The sequence below is a fragment of the Phalacrocorax carbo genome, assembly GCF_963921805.1.
Source record: "Phalacrocorax carbo chromosome W unlocalized genomic scaffold, bPhaCar2.1 SUPER_W_unloc_2, whole genome shotgun sequence".
In the NCBI taxonomy this organism is placed as follows: Eukaryota; Metazoa; Chordata; class Aves; order Suliformes; family Phalacrocoracidae; genus Phalacrocorax; species Phalacrocorax carbo.
In genome coordinates this window covers 1,856,156-1,876,949 of record NW_026990253.1, presented here as the reverse complement: position 1 = coordinate 1,876,949, position 20,794 = coordinate 1,856,156, and positions in this window count along the sequence as shown.

Sequence of the window (20,794 nt, the reverse complement as noted above, 5' to 3'; positions counted from 1 at the left end):
CTACCATCTTCTATAATGTCTCCTCCTTCATTACAACAGCTTTTCAATATCTTGAACATCCTTGGGTAGTTAAGAGATACCTGTTGGTATTGCTGTGGCAGATGGTGTCAGTTCTGTCTATGTTTAATAAGCAATTTAAGAATATCATCCAGAGATCTGCCCCAAGGCTCGATAGCTATGTGTGGCAGGGTATGTGGGATAGTATGGGCAAATGCCTAAGACGGTGGGCACCCCCAGTGTTGTGGGACTTCACCCCCGAGCAAGTGCAGAATCCTGAAAAATGAGTAGAATATTTGGAGGAAGTATGTTGTCATCCTGGCAATCCCAGAGAGATACAAATCACTGCAATGTGCTGGGGCCTGGCTCATGCCTATCGAGCCCTGTTTAACACTCTTCAGTACCCCCAAGGGGATGAGAAGGCCTCTGGATCTAAAAAGACAAAGACAAGGAAAGCAACAAGCACTGTGGCCACTCAAACCCCCACGACAGACACTGCAGCTACTCCAACCCTGGTGACACGTGTTGCAGCTAAACCAGAGGATGAATCTGTGCCAGTATCAGTCGCCCCTATACTCAAGAAGAAATCCTGGAAGAGAAATTCAACTCGTTTAGAAAGAGATGATGAAGAACCAGGGCCATCACAAGAAGAGGAGGAGGAAGAGGAAGAATGCATACAAGAAACGGAAACTACCCGATCCCTATCCTTGAGTGAGTTGCGTGAATGGAACGATTTTGGGCATCATTCAGGTGAGCACGTTATCACCTGGCTGCTCCGATGCTGGGATAATGGGGCCAGCAGTCTGGAATTAGAGGGAAAAGAAGCCAAACAACTGGGACCCCTTTCTGAGGAAGGGGGCGTTGACAAAGCAATTGGAAAAGGGACACAAGCCCTCAGCCTCTGGAGGCAACTCCTGTCCCAAGTGAAGGAAAGGTATCCCTTCAAAAAAAATACCACATATTGCCTAGGAAAATGGACAACTATGGAGAAACGCATCCAGTATCTAAGGTAATTAGCTGTGCGTGAGGTGATTTATGGTGACCTGGACAATCAACAGTCATCCAAAGATCCAGATGAAGCCGAGTACACGCGACCGATGTGGCAGAAGTTCACTTCAATTTTAGAGAAATCCTTGGGCAATAAGCCTGGATCTAAGAATACTTAGTCATGTGCCATTGGGCATGTCCATTTCTCTTGAGGCCAGATTTTGCCTTTGTTATATGTAAGAATTTCTGGCCTGACATCTTGGTTCAGAGACTAAAACATTCTAGCGTGTCTGGTGCAAGGATCCTGTTACAGTACATGTAAGGCTGTTCTTGCAAGCTTCACCTGCAGTGATGCTGATAATAAAATTTGCACTCTTATGTTCATCCAAATAAGCTCTCCTCCTATTTCCCTGAGACCTGGGGAGTCTGATTAGGCATCAACATTTCTTTGTATTTAACAGCAATCCATCCAGCTTGTTATAGTCTCAAAAAATTGCTGTGTGTGTACTCTGCAGTTATTGAGCCCTTCCTTTCTGGCATCATAGGTAAAAGGAATGGGGACTGTTTTTTGACTCATTAATTTTGTTTCTTAAATTATCTTTGTGTGAATATAGGACCTTTTATGAGCATTTTAATTTTGCTTCTTGAGAACCAATATAGTCCCCCTTACCTTAATCCCGAAGCAAAATTTCTCCTTAAAACACTTATAGCCTTCCATGTCAATCACTTAAATGCTACTTAAAAAGTCTGTATGTACTGTATATGTTAGAACATTTTTTGATGACTTGTATCTTACCAAAACATTCACAACCTGATTGAGGTGACTGGTTTTGTTGAAAGAGTAAAAGAACAAGCCATTTTGCAAGCAAGGCTGCACACTTTCTCCCAAAACTAATCCATATGGATTGCTAACTCAAATACTCTGCGTTAACAGATAGCTAAATGAGAACCTTCTCTCCAATCAGATAAAGATTTACTCCATAAAAGCTTCTGCAGCTTTGTGCTGGTTTTGGCTGAGAAGGGGTTAATTCTCCTCACTGTGGGGGTCGGCTACCTTTCCAGATTCCCTCGCTCTGCCTCATGGCGATGGGGGGGGGGTGGGGGTTGAGAGGGGCAGGGCCATGGTGGGGACGGCTGACCCTGACTGGCCAATGGCAGGTTCATTCCATACCATGTGACACCATGACCAATATATTGAGGGGGGGCAGTTTGCAGCGCGGGGGTGGCGCGGCGTTGGGTCGGCGTGTGGCGAGCGGCTGCGGCGCGCAGGCGGTTTGTTTCGGCGGTTCGTTCCCCCTCTCCCCTCCCTTCCCCCCTCCCCCGGGGCTTTGCGCCTCTCGTTGTTCTCCTTTCCATTGCATTTCTGTTGTTGTTTCTTGTAATTTTAATTATTAAACTGTTCTTATCCCAACCCACGAGCGTTACCCTTCTGATTCTATCCCCCATCTACCGGTGGGGGAGTGAGTGAGCGACTGTGTGGGGCTGAGCTGCCGGCTAAACCATGACAGTCTTTTTGGCGCCCAACGTGGGGCTCAAGGTTTGGAGATAAAAACAGCTGCTGGTCACAGCACCATGTTGTCCTTTTTGCAGTTGGTGTTAAAGATCGGTGTTGGTTTGTTGAGTCTGCTGTTTTCTGCTGTGATTAGTAATGTTTTGCCTACAAGATTTGTTATACAAACACTCGTTTTCAGCTTTATCTGGTATTTGGGGTTTTTGCTGAAACCGTTACTGTACTTTGGATACCACCTTGTTGAGGCAATTAGCAATTATACCTCCTCCTCTGAGAGATTTTATATGGAGGAAATACGGAATAGTACCTTTGCAACTTTGTTCTATGATGACTGTGCCTCTAGTACAACCACCTTTTTGTATCTTGAACATCCTTGGGTGGTTAAGGTGCACTTATTGTTAGTTTTTGGGCATGTTGTTTTGGTTTTGACTAAGCAACTTAAGAATATCACCCAGAAATCTGCCCCAAGGCTTGATACTTATGAGTGGCAGGGCATGTGGGATAGCATGGGCAAATACCTAGGGCAGTGGGCACCCCTAGTGTTTTGGAGTTTCACCCCCGAACAAGTGCAGAATCCTGAAAAACTAGTAGAATATTTGGAGAAAGTATGTTGTTATGCTGGGAACTCCAGAGAGACACAGGTAACTGCAACATGCTGGGGTCTGGCCCATGCATTACGAGCTCAACAGTATTCAGTGCCCCCAGTAGGAAGAGAATGTCTCTGGATTGAAATGCAAAGTGACTGGCACTGTAGACAATCCAGCCCTGACAACAGGCACTGCAGCCACTCAGACCCCCACAACAAGTACCGGAAATAGCTCAGAGAATCAACCTGTACCAGTATCAGTTGCCCCCATACACAAGATGAAATATTGGAAGCGGACATCAACTCGTTTAGAACGGGATGATGAAGAACCAGGGCCATCGCGGGGAGAGGAGGAAGCAGTCATAAATGAAATAGAGACCACCCGATCCCTGTCCTTAAGCGAGTTGCGACATATGTGAAAAGATTATAGCCATTTTTCAGGTGAGCACATTGTCACCTGGCTGCTCCGATGCTGGGATAATGGGGCCAGTAGCCTGGAACTAGAGGGAAAAGAAGCCAAACAATTGGGATCCCTTTCTGGGGAAGGGGGTGTTGACAAAGCAATTGGAAAAGAAACACAAGCCCTCAGCCTCTGGAGGCGACTCCTGTCTGGAGTGAAGGAAAGGTATCCCTTTAAAGAAGATGTTACATATCGCCCAGGAAAATGGACAACTATGGAGAAAGGCATCCAGTATCTAAGGGAATTAGCTGTGTTTGAGGTGATTTATGGTGACCTGGACGATCAACGGTCATCCAAAGATCCAGATGAAGCCGAGTGCACACGACCCATGTGGCGGAAGTTTGTACAGAGCGCACCATCTTCACATTCAAACTCATTGGCAATAATGTCCTGGAAAGATGACGAGACACCAACGGTGGCAGAGGTGATTGATAGACTCCGGGATTACGAAACAAATATCTCTTTCTCCCTCGTCTCTGCTGTGGAGAAACTATCTCAAGAGGACCAGCAACTCAAAGAAGATATGTCCTAATCCCCACCTCTACAGAGCAGTGTCTCAGCTGTTAGGAATAAGCGTCCTTTGGCTCGAAGGAGAGGATCCACACCACGGGCCACCCTATGGTTCTACCTGTGTGACCACGGAGAGGACATGATGAGGTGGGATGGCAAGCCTACCTCGACCCTACAGGCATGGGCACGTGAACTGCAAGGAAGAACAATCAGGGAGGCTCTTCCAGGAAAGCTGCTGCTCCAGTTTCCAGTGAGCAAGTCCCCAGAAAGAGGAACAGAAGTGCTGATTTTATATTTAAACATAATAGAGGAACTCCTGATTCACATGTACAGGAAGTGAGTTGTGAATGCCCTGATCAAGACTAGAGGGGCCCTGCCTCCAGCCAGGTGGAGGAAAGGGATAACCGGGCTTACTGGACTGTGTGGATCCGATGGCCTGGCTCGTCCAACCCACAGGAGTATAAAGCTTTAGTGGACACCGGCGCACAGTGCACCTTAATGCCATCAAACTATATAGGGGCAGAACCCATCAGCATTGCTGGAGTGACAGGGGGATCCCAAGAGCTAACTGTATTGGAGGCCGAAGTGAGCCTAACTGGGAATGAGTGGCAAAAGCACGCCATTGTGACTGGCCCCAAGGCTCCGTGCATCCTTGGCATAGACTAAGTCAGGAGAGGGTAGTTCAAGGACCCAAAAGGGTACAGGTGGGCTATTGGAGTAGCTGCCTTGGAGACGGAGAGAATTAAACAGCTGTCTACCTTGCCTGGTCTCTCGAAGGACCCTTCTGTTGTGGGGTTGCTGAAGGTCAAAGAACAACAGGTACCGATCGCCACCACAACAGTGCACTGGCAGCAATATCGCACCAACAGAGACTCCCTGATTCCCATCCATGAGCTCATTCACCAACTGAGGAGCCAAGGAGTCATCAGTAAGACCCACTCACCCTTTAACAGTCCCATATGGCCAGTCCGGAAGTCTAATGGAGAGTGGAGGCTAACAGTAGACTATCGTGGCCTGAATGAAGTCACTCCACCGTTGAGTGCTGCTGTGCCAGACATGCTAGAACTTCAATATGAACTGGAGTCAAAGGCGGCCAAGTGGTATGCCACAATTGTTATTGCTAATGCATTCTTCTCAATCCCTCTGGCAGCAGAGTGCAGGCCACAGTTTGCTTTCACATGGAGGGGCGTCCAGTATACCTGGAATCGACTGCCCCAGGGGTGGAAACACAGTCCTACCATTTGCCATGGACTGATCCATAATGCTTTGGAACAAGATGGAGCTCCAGAACACTGTTAATACATTGATGACATCATTGTGTGGGGCAACACAGCAGAAGAACTTTTTGAGAAAGGATAGAAAAGAGTCCAAATCCTACTGAAGGCTGGTTTTGCCATAGAACTAAGTAAGGTCACGGGACCCGCACGAGAAATGCAGTTCTTAGGAATCAAATGGCAACGTGGTCGTCGTCAGATCCCCATGGATGTGATCAACAACATAGCAGCCATGTCTCCACCAACTAGCAGAAAGGAAACACAAGCTTTCTTGGGCGTTGTGGGTTTTTGGAGAATGCATATTCCCAATTAAAGTTGGATTGTAAGCCCTCTCTACCAAGTGACCCAGAAGAAGAATGATTTCAAATGGGGCCCTGAGCAACGACAAGCCTTTAAACAGATTAAACAGGAAATAGTTCATGCAGTAGGTCTTGGGCCAGTCCAGGCAGGACAAGATATAAAGAATGTGCTCTACACTGCAGCCAGGGAGAATGGCCCTACCTGGAGCCTCTGGCAGAAAGCACATGGGGAGACCTGAGGTCGACCCCCTAGGGTTTTGGAGTCAGGGATACAGAGGGTCCGAAGCCCGCTATACTCCAATTGAAAAAGAGATATTGGCAGCATATGAAGGGGATCGAGCTGCTTCAGAAGTGGTTGGTACTGAGGCACCGTTGCTCCTGGCACCCCGACTGCCAGTGCTGGGCTGGATGTTCAAAGGAAAGGTCCCCTCTACACGCCATGCAACTGATGCTACATGGAGTAAATGGGTTGCACTGATCACCCAACAGGCTCAAATAGGAAACCCCAGTCACTCGGGAATCTTGGAGGTGTTCGTGAACTGGCCAGAAGGCAAAGATTTTGGATTATCACCAGAGGAGGAGGAGGACACATGCTGAAGAAGCCCCACTGTATAACAAGATGACAGAAAATTAGAAGCAATATGCCCTGTTCACTGATGGGGCCTGTTGTCTTGTGGGAAAGCACCGGAGATGGAAGGCTGCTGTATGGAGTCCTATACGACAAGCCGCAGAAACTGCTGAAGGAAAAGGTGAATTGAGCCATTTTGCAGAGGTAAAGGCCATCCAGTTGGCCTTAGACATTGCTGAAGGGGAAAAGTGGCCAGTGCTCTATCTCTATACTGACTCCTGGATGGTGGCAAATGCCTTGTGGGGCTGGCTGCAGCAGTGGAAGCAAAGCAACTGGCAGCGCAGAGGCAAACCCATCTGGGCTGCAGCACTGTAGCAAGGTATTGCTGCCCGGGTAGAGAACCTGGTTCCAAAGGTACGTCATGTGGATGCTCATGTCCCCAAGAGTCAGGCCACTGAAGAACATCGGAACAACCAGCAGGTGGATCAGGCTGCCAAGATTGCAGTGGCTGAGGTGGATCTGGACTGGCAAGGTAATGGTGAACTATTTCTAGCTCGGTGGGCCCATGACACCTCAGGCCATCAAGGGAGAGATGCAACATACAGGTGGGCTCGTGATCGAGGGGTGGACTTGATCATCGATGCTATTGTGCAGGCTATCCATGAATGTGAAACGTGGGCTGCAATCAAGCAAGCGAAGCGGGTAAAGCCTCTGTGGTATATGGGGGACTATGGCTGAAACATAAATACGGGGAGGCCTGGCAAATTGGCTATATTAGTCTCCCCGAAACCCACCAAGCCAAGCGCCATGTACTCACAATGGTAGAAACAACCACCGGCTCGCTGGCAACATATCCCGTGCCCCATGCCACTGCCCGGAACACTATCCTGGGTCTTGAGAAACAAGTCCTGTGGCGACATGGCACCCCAGAGAGAACTGAGTCTGACAGTGGGACTTATTTCCGAAATAGCCTCATAGACACCTAGGCCAAAGAGAATGGCATTGAGTGGGTGTATCACATCCCCTATCACGCACCAGCCTCTTGGAAAATCAAAAGATACAATGGACTATTAAAGATGACACTGAGAGCAGTGGTGGGGTGGGACATTTAAACACTGGGATACACATTTAGCAAAGGCCACGTGGTTAGTCAACACGAGGGGATCTGCTAATTGAGCTGATCCTGCCTAGTCAGAAATCTTACATACTGTGGCAGGGTATAGAGTCCCTGTAGTGCATGTGAAAAATATGTTGGGGAAAACAATCTGGGTTATTCCTGCCTCAGGCAAAGGCAAACCCATTTGTGGGATTGCTTTTGCTCGAGGACCTGGGTGCACTTGGTGGGTGATGCGGGAGAATGGAGGCGTCTGGTGTGTGCCTCAAGGGGATTTGATTTTGGGTGAAAACAGCCAATGAACTGAATGGTATGCTGTTAATTGCTATATGTTGTTGTATGTCATCACTACTATGGTTGCTATATGCCATATCAATGGTATCATGGTGGGAATCTCCCAAATTAATAATAATAAAAAAAGAACTTTCACTTGAACCAAGCAAAGTGCAGCAGTGAGAGAACAAGATGTAACAGTGTAGCGGTCATGGAATGAGGACTGACTTTAGTATGCAACAATCCAACACCACACACACCACCTCTCTGAAAGACTCGTACAACAGATGAAACCCGAAGTCATGGACTAAATGAACTCAATGGACATTTCAATGGACATTTTACAGGAGTGGTCCATAGACTAGGGGAACGATAAATGAAATCTTAATTTTCTGTTAAAGGATGAGAAGGCGGCTAGGAGCTATTGAAATTGTATTGGATAGTACAGGACCTGCGCATGATGTGAATGATATGGAATAATGGGTGGATACTGTCATGGTTTTAGGTGGGATAAAGTTAATTTTCTTCAGTGTAGCTGGTATAGTGCTGTTCTTTGGACTTAGCATGAAAACAATGTTGATAACACACTGATGTTTTGGTTGTTGCTGGGTAGTGCTTGTACTAGTCAAGGACATTTCTAGCTTCCCATGCTCTGCCAGGTGCACAAGAAGCCGGGAGGGGCGGGGGCACAGCTAAGAGAGCAGATTCAATGTGGTCAAAGGGATATTCCATATCACATGATGTCATGCCCAATATGTTACCTGGGAGGAGCTGGCTGGGAGGGGAGGGAGCAATCGCAGCTCAGGGCCAGGCAGCGTCAGTCAGCGGGTGGTGTGCGGCTGTATCATTTGTGTTTCTGTGGTTTTTTTCCTTTTTTTCTTCCTTTTCCATTTCATTATATTAACATTATTGTCATTATTATCATAATCATTATTATAATTATTATTTTACTGTAATTATTAAACTGTGCTTATCTCAACACATAAGTTCTTTTGCTCTTCCGATTCTCTTCCCCATCCCACAGGGGTGGGGGGGGAGTGAGCGAGCGGCTGCGTGGTGTTTAGTTGCCAACTGAGGCTGAACCACGATAAGCTTATATCAAAATGGTTTTTAAAACCTGCCTTTGCTTTGTGTCTTGATACATCTTCAGTATCAGTAAACTGGCTTTATACTATAGTTTGTTGGGTTTTGGTGGTTTTGTTTGTTTGTTCCCCCCCCCCCCCCCCCCCCCCCGACTAAAGACTGCTTGCCATAAACTTTTACAAATTGAATCATAAGAAGAAAACAAAGTTAAATGGGAGATAAAGTCTCAGTGGCCAATTGGCTGGGAATTACATAATTGCTGGAAATTTTTTTTAGGGTATACTTCACAGAAAAAAACCTAATGGTGGATTTTATTACAAAACTAAATATCTTCACAGAATCACAGAATTGTAGGGGTTGGAAGGGACCTCTGGAGATCATGTTGTCCAACCCCCCTACTTGAGCAGGGACATCTAGAGCAGGGGGCACAGGAACACATCCAGGCAGGTTTTGAATGTCTCCAGGGAAGGAGACTCCACAACCTCCCTGGGCAGCCTGTTCCACTGCTCTGTCACCCTCACAGTAAAGAAGTTTTTTCTCATATTGAGGTGGAACTTCCTGTGTTCCAACTTGTGCCCATTGCCCCTTGTCCTGCCATTGGGCACTACTGATGAGAGCCTAGTCCCATAATCCTGACACCCACCCTTTAGATATTTACAGGTATTGATGAAATCCCCCCACAGTCTTCTCTTCCCCATGTTAAAGAAACCCAGGTCTCTCAGCCTTTCCTCATAAGGGAGATGCTCCGGTCCCCTGATCGTCTTCGTAGCTCTCTCCTGGACTACTTCTGCAGGTTTTCGAATTTATTACATTAAATTACAAATTAAAAGATCTCTTGAAGGACAGTAGTTTAAAAAGCACCCCAGAAGTTGTTGAAGTGAGCTGTGCAGAAAATAACCAGTAATCTTTGATTTATTTATTTTTGGAGTGGATGAAACTTTGTCAATTTAAAGTTTGCAGTATAGATATATAGTACTTTTTGTAAATTTTTAAGGTGTATCATGGGAAGCCATGTTTTGTTTTTTGGAGGCAGAAAAATAAGTCTTTACTTGTAGTTTCTTCATAGCCAGACTTGCTCTTATATTTGTAATATTGAGAGAAGTTCAGTAGAGGGCCCTTTGTGCTTTGATCTAGTGCCACAGTGCAGTTTAATGAGAGGGGTTTTCAATATTGTCTGCAGTGTTACAAATTCTGCCAGCTCTGCCTTCAATAAGAAAATGCAAGGTTTGCACCTTGAAACCTTCTCATATTTCTGGGCACTCTTTCTGTTTTAAACAGGTAATTACAAAAACCTCCAGATCAATTTTTCTAAAGGGGCACTCTAATGGGTGCCATGACTGAAGTGTGACATGAGCCTTTTCCGATACAATGGGTGGCCTAACATTCCTCGGGAAGGCTAAGCTCATTAAATATTTTCTTTTTTTTTCCACCCTCTCCCCCTCTTCTAACACTTAGCTTGAGTTGTGCCAAGTCTGAGATTTTGTCACTGAGGACTTAGGAAAGTTTCATAGAGTCCTCAGATTGAATTGTTTATGTGTATGACTTCATGATGGCATTAGCACATGCTTTGATCCATGTGTGAATAGCACTCTTATTGCCATATCCAGATGGTGTTACAGGGAACAAACAGTTGTGTTTTAGGTTTTCTCAATAGACTGTCTAGACTGGTCTTGCAGCAGACAGATACAGCCACCCATCAAACTAGCATTTGTCAGATTTATGGTAATGGTTCACCGAAGCCTTCCTTTCATTGACATTAAGATTTATGCCTCCAAAGTTATTTTGTCTTCCTCAGAGAGTAAAGTCTGATCGTGTGTATGTGTATGATTATCTACATGTATATTTGCATATATAAATTTTTAACTAAAGGGGAGGAAGGCAACTGAAGAGAAGTAATTGCTATTGTAAGAGGCAGAATTTTTAAAGTATTTTTTAGGAGGCTGATTCCTGTGGCTGGATTGATTAAGGAAGCTTTCCCTTGCCCATCCATCCCCTCCCTTCAAATAATAATACGGATGTTCTGTTCCAGTCAGCGTCTCCCATATGCATTTTTTTGAAAGAAAAACATGTATGTGGATTACTAGGGCTAGATTTTGCACTTTCATTTTACACTGGAGTAACATGAGATGCTCCCTGTATGCAGTGGGAATAACCTTTTGACAGGCAGTATGTCTATTCTCAGTGGAAATGTTTTTCCAAGTCTGGCCAGGGCTCCTTTGATCGTGCCACCTCAAATGTAGGGGTCATAGCTACTATGCAATGTAAGAACCACTGATGGTTGACCAGAGGAGAGCATATTTAAAATAAGCCAAATGTTGTGGGGTTTGGGGGGTGGGTGGGGGTGTTTTTGTTTTTATTTAGGGCATCAGTAATTTGTTGCAGTGGGAATGCTAAGCAAGAGTGTTAGGGAAATTTTAAATTAAGGTGGACATGGTGATACATTTGACATTAGAAACAAGAGGTAGTGTAAATTTCAAATAGCTGAATTGCAGTGGTGAGCTTTGGGCTTGAACATGCCAGAGCATGTTTTGAAAATGTTTCCTTGTTATAAGGATATTTCAAGAATAGCAAAGGGAGTAATGGGATGATGAAATGATCCAACTGTTATAGTAAACTGTATATTTGGGGAATGCTACAACTTAATGAAGAAACAATTTTACAAAATACTTTAATTAATTTGTAAGTCTCTATGGTATGTGCTTTGGAAAGTCTCTCCCCTATTTGCTCCCTGTGACAGAAAAAGAAAATTTTCTCATACATTTTGCTCATTCATTTTTGAAACCTTCTCATCTCTTGTCTGTATTGGAAGGGGAGGATTCTGCAGCGTTAGAGCAGTATTTTTCCCTGTGCATGGGCAATGGAGGAATCAAGAAAGTATAGACTGTATGCTTTCTTTTCCAGTATTTGTTTTCAGTATCAATTTATAATGGTGTGGTGGATTAAGCTTGTCTGGATGCCAGGTGCATCTATCACTCCCCTCCTCAGCTGGACAGGGGAGAGAAAATATAATGAAAGGCTCGTGGGTTGAGATAAGGATAGGGAGAGATCACTCGCCAATTACCATCACAGGCAAAACAGACTAGGGAAAATTAATTTAATTTATTGACAATCAAAATCAGAGTAGGGTAATTAGAAGTAAAACCAAATTTTAAAACAGCTTCCCCCCACCCCTCCTTTCTTTCCAGGTGCAACTTCACTCCTGATTTTCTCTACCTCCTCCCCCCAGTCAGCTCATCCCTCATTGTCTCTGCTGCTCCTTCTTCCTCAGGGGGAGGACTCCTCACATGCTTCCCCTGCTCCAGCGTGGGGTCCCTCCCACAGGAGACAGTCCTCCATGAACTTCTCCAACATGTGTCCTTCCCACGGAGTGCAGGCCTTCAGGAACAGATTGCTCCAGCGTGGGTCCCCCCATGGGGTCACAAGTCCTGCCAGCAAACCTGCACCAGCGTGGGCTCCTCTCTCCATGGGTCCACAGGTCCTGCCAGGAGCCTGCTCCATTGTGGGCTTCCCATGTGGTCACAGCCTCCTTCAGGTGCATACACCTGCTCTGGCTTAGGGTCCTCCACAGGCTGCAGGTGGATATCTGCTGCACCATGGACCTCCAGGGGCTGCAGCGGGACAGCCTGCCTCACCATGGTCTTCACCATGGGCTGCAGGGGAATCTTTGCTCCGGCACCTGGAGCACCTCCTCCCCCTCCTTCTTCACTGACCTTGGTGTCTTCAGAGTTGTTTCTCTTGCATAACCCCATTCCTCTCTTCAGCTACAGTTGCTGTTGCACAGTTTTCTTTTCCCCCCTTCTTAATTATGTTATCACAGAGGCGCTACCGTTGTCGCTGATTGGCTCAGCTTTGGCCAGTGGTGGGTCGGTCTTGGATCCGGCTGGCATTGGCTCTGTCAGACATAGGGGAAGGTTCTACCATCTTCTCACAGAAGTAGATCTACAATGCAATCAACATGGGAACATTACAAGCCAGTCCAGTCCTCTGCTCATGATGCTTCTTATGCTGAAACTAATAAATATTGCAGAAATTTGGAATACAGAATAGGACTGGTATGACTTTTCAAATATAGTTAAAAATTTGTGGAATGGTACATCTTAGAGATCTTGCTTGTCTTTTAATCCTACTGTCACTGGCAAAGTATTTCTTTTAAAATTTTCTGGAGTTCTTACTCAGCTGACCAAGACAAGTACACAGACCAAGCATATGGAGATGGTCTTACTCTGCTTTAGAAGGATTAATAGTTTATAGTTGAGATCAAAAGAATGTCCAATGTGTAACATGTCATGCATCTTAATTTAGCTTAGGCAAATACCACATATATAACATACCACATCACTAACATGCTAAGCGAAGGACAAAGGAGTTAAGAGTTTATATTTTTTTTTCTGAGCCACAAGGTAGTGTTAATTCTTATTAAAATAAGTCATCCACAATAGGCACTTAAAGGAATTTCAAAGCTATTACAGCAGATAGCCTGCCAAAAATCTTAAGTAATTTATAACAGTTTAATAATGTTAAATTCTTTGAACACATGTAAAAATGGAAAAATGTACAGGTCTAATTCCTGAAATTGTGGGCAGCACAGAACTGAATGAGAACACTAATAAATGAGTTGCACTGAAAATTCACACAGTTCTTTGTTATGTGCAGTTTGATTTAATGGAGTGTTTAATTGTTGATAGAAGATCAGTAGTTTCTCAAGGAAAGAATGTTTTTGTTTATCCTTAATGGGTTTCTGTGTGGCACTTGCAGGGTAACCTTTTTGTCGCTGTTTTTGTCTGGTCAGGTACCACCAAATGATTTTTAAGCAGAAAATTATGAAAAGGACTTTGTTCTAAAATTCCACATATGAACTGATTTTCTTTTCCCAGTGAAACATGCATGATCGTGTAATAGCGCAATACCATAATGCTGCTTGGGTAGACCTTTTCAGTTGATTTTTACTTAAGTTGATCTTTCACACAGCATGACTTTCTGTTCCTTCTGAATCCACATAGCTTTAAAATTATGGAGTGAAGCCCATCTCTATGCTGTTAGGCTCATTAAGGAAATTCTTAATTCCTTGCTTCAGTATTATTTCAGCTGGAATTTGTGGTATATCAAGCTGTCCCCGAAGGATTTTTCCTTCTGTATTTCTGACACACAAGAAAAAATTATTTAGTAAGTACCACTGAATAGTATGGTTGATTGGAGTACAAATATGTCGCTATTAAGCTCGAATGTAAGGCTTAGCAGAAGGGAAAAGCAGTAGACAGCAGGAAGAAGAATCATTATACATTTGTCATTAAAATACTTCAGTGTGCCTGGAAGTCCAAGTAGGTTTTAATGCTTTTACAGTGGACTTCATATGTACACTTAGTGCAAAAATAATTACCTGGTTTCATACTATTTAACAGTGTGCTTATTGCTCTTAGTGTCCTTTTTGTGATGTGAACATTTCCAAATCTATTTATGGTCTGTGGGAACTTGGTCTTATTTGTAGAAGATTATTTTTCCTAGTTTTTTTTGTTGGGATAGGACTTAACTTTTTTTACTATTTAAGGCTGTATAATGTCCCCAGCTGAAAAATCTTCAAACATTTAGATTGTGGCTTAATAGTTAATTTTAATTCTTATTTCTGGACAAGAGTTGAATATGAGACTTCTAAGCATGGTTGTGTTCTCTTACAATGAACTACTTTAAAGGACTCTAGTTTCCTTGTGCTAGATGGACATTGCAATTATGTTCTCATATATTTTTGTTGCCTTTAAGAAGAAAACTAGCACTGAAACTTGCATCTAGTATTTTTTTTTTTCTTAGACCATGTTTCTATGCTGAGGGACTCTTTCTTCTTAAATTAGTCCCAAAATCAAATTCCAAAACAGAACTAAAATAAAAATGTTTTAGAAGGCCATATAATTATTACTTCTTTAGTGTATGGAACTTAGTCTTTGCTGCTTTACAGGCATTGTGCTGTGGTTTGGATCAGATTGGATTTCAGTGGTATTTCACTAGAAGTAATACATTAATAACAACACAGAGGTTTTTTCCCCCACTTCCTGCTAGTATTACTAGGTCTTTTTTTCAGCTCTTTGGCTGAATTTTACTATTCAGGCTGACATTATCCTCAACTTTGTGAGGTTAGCTACAGTAAAAGTGTAGCTACAGAGAACAATAGCTGTTAAGATAAAATTTCAGATTTGAGCAGTAAAGTTAACAATGGCAGGAGAATTTCTGCTTCAGTATTGTGCCTAACTGGATGAGGCTTGAGGGGCGGTCAGGTTTACATCAGGTTTTTTTGTATGCTGCTCCACACTTGTTAGTTTGATTTTTCTTTTTCTTAGTATTTATTGGTTGAGGGTAGTGACCTGACACAATTTGCAGGTGCTTCAGCACCTCCGTTGGCAGGAGACACAATGACTGGGGCTCATACTTTACATTGGGCACCAGAAATCTTGCCCATTGCTGGAGAACTGCAACCAGCATGTTTTTCTCATTTATACAGGCTTTATAACTGATTTTATGAAAATGAGTAGGAAGCATTCATATGCAGTAACTAAAGGGCATGTGGAAAGGACCCATGCTTGAGCAGTTCATGAATTATAGAATCATAGAATGGTTTGAGTTGGAAGGGACCTTTAGAGGTCATCTAGTCCAACCCCCACCCTGCAGTGAACAGGGACATCTTCAACTGATCAGGTTGCTCAGAGCCCTGTCCAACCTGACCTTGAATGTTTCTAGGGATGGGGCCGCCACAACCTCTCTGAGCAACCCATTCCAGCGCTTCACCACTCTCAGTGTAAAAAAAAATGTTTTCCTTATATCCAGTCTAAATCTACCCTCCTTTAGTTTAAAACCATTACCCCTTGTCCTGTCACAACAGGCCTTACTAAAAAAATTGTCCTTATCCTTCCTATAGTCCCCCTTTAAGTACTAAAAGGCTGCAATAAAATCTCCCCGCAGCCATCGCTTCTCCAGGCTGAACGACCCCAACATTCTCAGCCTGTTCTCGTAGGAGAGGTGTTCCATACCTCTGATCATTTTTGTGCCCCTCCTCTGGACCCGCTCCAACAGTTCCATGTCCTTCTTGTGCTGAGGACTCCAGAGCTGGACACAGACTCCAGGTGGGGTCTCACCAGAATCACCTCCCTTGACCTGCTGGCCATCCTTCTTTTGATGCAGCCCAGGATACGGTTGGCTTTCTGGGCTGCAAGCGCACATTGTTGGCTCATGTCCAGCTTTTCATCCACTCGTACCCCAAAGTTGCCCTCCACAGGGCTGCTCTCAATCCCTTCATCCCCCAGCCTGTATTGATACGGGGGGGTTGCCCCAACCCAGGTGCAGGACCTTGCACTTGGCCTTGTTGAACCTCATGAGGTTCTCACAGGCCCACCTCTCCAGCTTGTCTAGGTCTCTTTGGATGACATCCTGTCGTTCTGGCGTGTCAACTGCACCACTCAGCTTGGTGTCATCTGCAAATTTGCTGAGGGTGCACTCGATCCCATTATGTCATTGATGAAGCTATTAAACAGTACTGGTCCCAGTACGGACCCCTGAGGGACACCACTCGTCACCGGTCTCCATCTGGACATTGAGCTGTTGACCACTACCCTCTGGATGCAACCATCCAGCCAATTCCTTATCCACCGAACAGTCTATCCATCAAATCTGTATCTCTTCAGTTTAGAGAGAAGGATGCTGTGGGAGACTGTCAAAGGCCTTACAGAAGTCCAGATAGATGACATCCATAGCTCTTGATCTTTGTCCACTGATGTGGTCGCTCCATCATAGAAAGCCACTAGGCTGGTCAGGCAGGACTTGCCCTTGGTGAAGCCGTGCTGGCTGCCTCAGGTCACCTCCCTGTCCTCCATGTGCCTTAGCATAGCTTCTAGGAGGATCTGTTCCATGATCTTCCCAGGCACAGAGGTGAGGCTGACAATTCTTCCTGATTAAGCATTGATCTCTGTAAGGCATAATTAGTGATTCTATGCTTTTGTAGTAATAATCTTGATAATGCGAGCCCAAGAATTTCTTGCAAGGATGAGGAAATGCCATCTTTTACCTATTTCTTCAAATAAAGAGGACTATTATTATTACTTAGGAAAGCAAAATACTCCCGGTGCTTTTCAGTTATTGTTATCTTTGACATGTTTTATTGCAGTTAGTTACTTCTTAAATACTTCACTTGGGAATTTTATTACCCAGTAACACAATTAAACTGTTTGGCGCTCATTAATCCTTGTATAAAATGGTATTGTATGTCCTGTGCCTTAACATATGTTTTAATTGTTACAAATTGCTTTGGAGAAATACTTGTGAGCTGTAAATGCTTCCTCTTTAGTGAAAAAGCTCTGTGGCATGAGAAGTGTGTGCACCTCTTCTCATACTCTTTATACATTCCTTACACTTCAGAAATACTGATCTTATGATGTGTAGGTAATTGGCAGTTACTGAAGTCTCACTGTAAAAGTTGTTTCCTTATCATATCTTTATATTACAAAATCCTAACTTCCAGTTCTTTGTTACAGTGCTTTAATAATCTGTATTTAGGGAAGTGAATGTAAAACCAAACCAAACCAAACCAACTCACACAAAAAAAGAACCCACAAAATTTTAAACAAAGTTTGAATTAAAGTCAGTGTTTGGGTTTTACAACTAATCATATGTCTTAATCTCTAAAAGACAGCTATCTTCTTCCATTTCTTAAGCCTGTTCTTATTGTCTCACTCTGAATTATGCCACCAGCTCTAGATTGCTTATGTTTCTCTGATAGACTCCTAGCAATTCTTCCTAGTTCTCAGTGAAATTTTCTCTCTAGTCAGCGAAAGGAGGACTATCCCAGCTTGGCAAGGTTTATGTTCATCTAGAATAAATGGTAAAATTTTTGTTCCAGTAAGAAGCAGTGAGTCATTACTGAGGTGTCTACAGCCTCCTTAGAACAAGTATCAAATCTCTCTCAGCTATGCATTAAAGCGGGTGAGGCACTGAGTACCCCAGAGCTGTGCTTGGTTATCTGAATTGCATGTTGAGTTATTTCTGCTTGGATTATGATTATATTTCATCAACATAAGGTATATTCTTAAGCAACAACCTGTTTCTTTTTGAACTTAAGAGAATTTTTCTGGAAGCACTGTGTAATATTTATCTCAAAAACAAACACCCAGCACACTGTCAGTGAAAGCAGTATCATTGGGAAGGGGATGGCACAAGAAGGTTTCAGGCTGAGGGCTTTTATGCCCTTTAAAAGTGTGTGTTTGCTAGAGCTGCCTGGATGCTGCACCTACCCAAAGGTGAAAAATTTGAATCACCTCAAAAGGTTTTCAGCAGCTCTGAGACTAAAAGCAGATCTTTTTCACAAAAAAAAATCTGGCATAGTGATACCTTCCTGTGGTTTGAAGTAGGTTTGAAGGTCGTGCTCCTTAACTGATAAGAAATAGTTGTAGTTATACCAGCAGAAACTTGTTGGTTTGGGCTGTCTGCACTGCAGAGAGAGCATGCTGACATACCCATGAGTAGGCATAGCTGTATGGCAGACTGTGTGGTGAACAAGGCCACAATAATCTATGTTTACACAAAAAAATAAAGCTGGTTCTTGCCAGCTCCCATTTCCCTCCCCCCAAATATTAAAATTCAGCTATGGTTTTTCAAGTGTGTCCAGAATTTATCTACAAAGTATTCTTTACTTTTTCTCTTTTTTTTCTCACCTAACTTAAGTAGCCTAATTGCTATTGGTCAATATTTATTAATGAAAATCTTGCTTGAACAGAGTAGTAGGATTGTTGTGTGTGTGGTGGTTTGTTTTGTTTTCATTGGCTTACTTTTAACAGTTGCAAGAATATGAATACAATTTATATCTATAGTTGTCCTGTTGTTCCATATGGTCCATTCCCTTTCCTGTCAGCTGAGAATTCCCATCTCAAATTGAATTATGTTCCCCCAAACATTCAAGGACTAGAAGCAGACCACCTGTGGGTTTCTCTTAAACAGTTTAAAAGCTGTGTAGTCCTTGATCCATGCATGCTCAGCAGTGACAAATTTGACAGTTCTGATTTTACAGTGCTAGAAGAACAAAACAGCTAATAGTCTTCATCAGCAAACAGATTAGTGACAACTGAGAAACTTGGTGGTAGGCATAGATATTTAGACAGAAAAAAAAGCTAAACTTTCAGCTGGGGAGAGGAGAAATGCAAAAATGTCTCTTGGAGCATGAGATGTTTTCAGTGGCTGAAGTTTCTCAAACATAACTCATTAACAGTTTGGTGGAGGCAAATATTGTTTTCTAAGGGGCTTTCGTTGATGAAAAGCTGAAGAATTTGTAATGGTACTTGAGATTTGTATGCCTTCCTCTGATTGTATATTTTGGATTAATTTTTGTGTAGGTCAGTCGTCTTTTCCCTCCCAGAGTAGTAATGTGCTGTGCTAGCCAAGTAAAAGTCTTATGATATATAAGGGGGGAAGAGAGGTTACTGTATATGTTTCTACATATTTTCTATTCCCTAGGTCTTTGGTCAAAATACATATCTTCTTAGAGGTTCTTATTTTTGTACATATAGCATGCTGGGAAAACGAAAAGGGCACATAAGAGCAAAATCTTTCATAGAGCGCCTAAAGAATATGAGAAGCCCGTGACCTGTAACTATATAATGGTTCAAAGCCAAAGCTGGAGATTGATAACGCCATGAACTGGTAATAGAGCATACCCATTATATCTCCCATTTGCACCTCTGCCAATGCTGGTGTAATTCTTACTACGTTTTCTAGTGTTGGAAGGCAGTCTAGTCTGAAATGTTTCAAGCAGCAGAATTCTTTGGCCAGAAGACTTGTGCTGCCTGCTAAATTCAGCTATCCTTGTTCTTCTGTCCCCTTCCTCCTTTTATCTGAATCATAGAATCATTAGGGATGGAAAAGACCTCTAAGATCATCAAGGCCAACTGTCAGCCCAACACTAACTACCATGTCTCCTAAACCATGCCCTGAAGTGCCATGCCTACATGTTTTTGGAACACCCCTGGGGATGGTGTCTCCACCACCTCTCTGGGCAGCCTGTTCCAATGCCTGACCACTCTTTCAGTAAAGAAATTTTTCCTAATATCCAATCTAAACCTCCCCTGACACACCTTGAAGCCATTTCCTCTCATCCTAGTGCTAGTAACTTGGGAGAAGAGACCAACACCCACCTCACTACAACCTCCTTTCAGGTAGTTGTAGACAGTGATAAGGTCTCCCCTCAGCCTCCTCTTCTCCAGACCCGGTTGAGGGAACCCCAGTTCCCTCAGCCTCTCCTCATAAGACCTGCTCTCCAGACCCTTCATCAGCTTTGTTGCCCTTCTCTGGACATGCTCCAGCACCTCAATGTCCTTCTTGTACTGAGGAGCCCAAAACTGAACACAACCAGCACCCTCAGGTCCTTTTCTGCCAGGCAGCTTTCCAGCCACTCTTCCCCAAGCCTGTAGCGTTACATGGGGTTGTCATGACCCAAGTGCAGAACCCAGCACTTGGCCTTGTTAAACCTCATACAATGGGCCTCAGCCCATCAATCCAGCCTGTCCAGGTCCCTCTGGAGAGCCTTCCTACCCTCAGGCAGATCAACACTCCCGCCCAATTCAGTGTTGTCTGCAAACTTACTGAGGGTGCACTCAGTCTCATCATCCAGATGAAGTTATTAAACAAGACTGGCCCCAAAACTGAGCCCTGGGGAACACTGCCCGTGACCGGCTGCCAACTGGATTTAGCTCCGTTTACCACAACTCTCTAGGCTCGGCCATCCAGCAAGTTTTTTACCCAGCGAAGAGTACCCTTGTCTATGCTATGAGCCTCCACCTTCTCTAGGGGGATGCTGTGGGAGACAGTGTCAAAGGCTTTGCTAAAGTCCAGGTAGATAACATGCACAGCCTTTCCCTCATCCACTAGGTGGGTCACCTGGTCATAGAAGGAGATCAGGTTGGTCAGGCAGGACCTGCCCTTCATGAAGCCATGCTGGCTGGGCCTGATCCCCTGGTTGTCCTGCACTTGCCTGGTGATCTCACTCAGGATTTATCGCTCCATAATCTTCCCTGGTTCCGAGGTCAGGCTGACAGGCATGTAGTTCCCTGAATCCTCCTTCCAGCCCTTCTTGTAGATGGGCATCATGTTGGCAAGCCTCCAGTCGTCT